Raw genomic sequence first — 3,460 nt, forward strand, 5'->3', positions numbered from 1 at the left:
TATTTCTCTCCATAATGAATTATAGCAGATGTGGACTATCTAAATGCTATTGAGTGCAGTTTTATTTTTCACATTGGTTTAACTTGTATTTTGATCCATTATAAATTTACCACTCCTTTTCTGCGTTTTCATTAAGTCAATATGACAATAAGCATCAAAGTCTGCACTAACATTATAAAGTTTACCACCCGACCAGCTTGGGTGAGATCGTAGAGCCTTGAGTTCGCGGATTTGGCCACCGGGTCTTGGTCACATTTGGGCAGCCGGCCATCGTCGGGCGGGAAGGAGGTGGCGGCGGGAAAGGAGGAGGAAGAAGGAGGAGGAAGGAGGAAGGAAAATAAAAAGAAATAATAAATAATAAAAATTTCGATTTTTAAAATATAAATAATTAAAAAATCATTTAAAAATATAAATAAATAAAATAAATTTTGTGGTCAATTAAAAATATTAAAATTTAATTTTTGATAATTTTTCCCAAATAATTAAATAAGCTAACGAACGGTGGAAAATATTTTCCACTCAAATTTTAGATTTTGGTCGAACAGGAAAATAGAGTCATTTTCTGGAAAATGACTTCCAGGGAAAATGTTTTCCGGAAACATGATATTTTTAAGTATTCCTTTCACAATAATCATCAACAAATACATATAACACATCCAACTTTGGTTGATACGTTCCTTAATAATGTCTAAGTACAATATTCTCATACATTATCAAAGTTATTTAATGCTCAGCGCACAAGTTATCGTCTAGTAAATCGTGTAGAAAAGGAGATGTGATAGGAATATCACTTTAGTAAAAATCTGAAGTTCTTTAGATGAACAATTTTTAAAAAGCCACGTTGGCAATCTCACATTTCATTTGCAAAGCTGAGGAAAATCCCTCCATTAACCTTACATACTCATATAATACCTTTATTTAGACAAATGTTAAGGCGAAGAAAGCTATGTTTGACAAAAAATCCACAAAATGTTCTATCAAGTTCATGTGAGACAAATTTCTGAAACATTCATAGAGACATGTATATTGATATATCACTAAAAACTCTTTCAAAAGATTGCCTGAAAACTTGACACTTAAAATTGCAAATAGTTGAGATGCCTCATCTCTCGACGAAACAAGCTGCTCAAACATTGTTTTCCATCTAGCATTGTCAATCAAAGGAGAATCAATCAGACATGTCATATAGTCTCTTTATTATTTCCCATCATAACGAGTTATGATATTTATGGATTTCCAAAACTCTATTGAGTGTTTCAGGAAAGTAAATGCAATCAGTATGTTATGTTGTGGAGTGTCGTTCTTTCACTTTGCTTTAAGTTCTTTTTTTATTAATTACAAAATCACAAATTATTTTCTATATTTTGATTGATTCGGGACGACAGTATGCGTTAAAAAGTCTGCACTAACATTGTTTCAACCTCTCCTTGCACGAGTATATTCAATAAGTGCATTTGAAACATCCAGCCGGGGCTAAAATATTCTTATATAAAAAATGTTGAAATATAATATTCCAAAATATTAGTAGAATGTTCCTATTTTTATCGTTATCTAGCATGATGCGCGGGTCACACAGATGTGATAAGATTATTACTTTAATAAAAGGTCAATAGACTAAAAGCTTTTAAAAAGCCGAGCCAATAATCTTACAAAATTCAACCGATTTTGCAACAAAAGCCAAAGAGGTGTGATAGAGTTGGGAATATATATTATAAATCAGGGAAAATCTCAAATAAGGACCTGAAGTTGAGCCATTTTCTCAAAAAATGACTTAAAGTTGACGCTGTCTCAAATAAGGATTCGAAGTGGCTAACTTACTCTCAATTAAAGACTTGAATTTCTAATTTTATTCATAGCCAGGGGTACTTTTGTCCAAGAACATTGTTGTTTATTTTTTGTCTTTCTCTTTCTTCTTTTTTTCTTTTTTCATCTTTCTCACTCTTTACATCACCTCCATTATCAGCCCCTCCATCGCTCTTTGTGTCATCTCGTTGTATGACCAAGATTGGGTTTTCTTTAACACGAGCCATTACAACGTAGTCTAACTTGTTGAAAATTTTAAATTTCACTCCTCAAAATGGTTTGTAGACAATTCCACGAAGCCGAAATGAGCTTTCAAAAATAAGTTATTTTTATTCCAATATGAATCTACTTTTGTGGAGACTCAACTTCTTGTCCAACTCTCAAGTTATGCAACTAATCCCTTTGGCGACGTATTTCTCTCACCCTTGAGAGTGCATCAAACTCCACTTATTCCGGGCCTTCCGCTAACCCAGCAACTGTAATTTTTTGTGTTGTTTTCGATTCTTCTTGCCAACAATAGAGTAGCAATATCCAAGCATCGCTAGATGGAGGTCAACCCGAGCTTTAGGCTAAGCACAAGCGAGCCAAGATTTGATGCATCTTGAGGAACTGAGGATTTTAGCATCCGAGAAGGTGGCTAGTAGCAAATAACTCCAATCCAACTTCTTGTCACTAGGACCAACTACAAGATGACATAAAGCTCACGAGGTCGCTGGTAGGGGCCCTGATTATGGTGTTGAAGAAGGAGGCAATGTAGAGCGAAGGAGGAGGTGTGAGGAAGATGAAGAAAGAAAAAAAATTAAAGAAAAAATGTTCTTGGACAAAACTACCCCAAGCTGTAAATAAGATTGAAAGTTTGGGTCATTATTTGAGACAAAATTAGCCACTTTGGATCCTTCTTCGATATAGTGTCCACTTTGAATCCTTTTTTGAGAAAATGAACCCACTTCAGGCCCTTATTTGAGATTTTCCCTATAAATCATCGACATGATGAAAGATAGATACCGTGTTTCAAAGCTTCGATTCATCTGTACTTCGTAGGACTTGTCGTCATTGTGCATGGTGAACCACTACATTGCTACAAGTAAAGGTGTCAAAATTGGTCTAGAACTCATATTTAATCGTGTGGATCATATTTAGGTTACCTTGAATTTTAATAAACATGCTTAAGTGGGTCACAAATGAGTTATCAAATGACTTAATAAGTATTAAATGGGTCATAAATGGATTATCTAATAAGCTTAAATGAATCATAAATAAGTCATTTTTATTTTTTTGAATTTTTATAATTTCATATTTTCTTTTTCTTTTGTTTTGTTTTATTTTATCTTCTTCTTCAATCGATGGCCAACAACAAGCAAGGGACAAGCTCACCGGAGGACAACAAAACTCAATTTAATTGACTTCTAGTGTTGGCAAGGCTTGAGCCTTACCGATCTAGTGAGACTCGAGTTCGCCGATTTAGCGAGGCTTGAGCCTCCCCGATCTAGCAAGACTCAAGCTAGCCAGAGGTCAGCGAGCTCAAGCTTGTAGTCGGGTGAGGCCAAGGCCTCGCTGATCTCTAGCAAGGCTCAAGCTCGCTAGCTGTCGTCATGGCCAACAACTAGGTGAAGAAGAAGAAGAAGAAAGAAAAGAAAAAAAATTAAAATTTAAAATT

The sequence above is a fragment of the Eucalyptus grandis genome, chromosome 7, assembly GCF_016545825.1.
Source record: "Eucalyptus grandis isolate ANBG69807.140 chromosome 7, ASM1654582v1, whole genome shotgun sequence".
Lineage (NCBI taxonomy): Eukaryota > Viridiplantae > Streptophyta > Magnoliopsida > Myrtales > Myrtaceae > Eucalyptus > Eucalyptus grandis.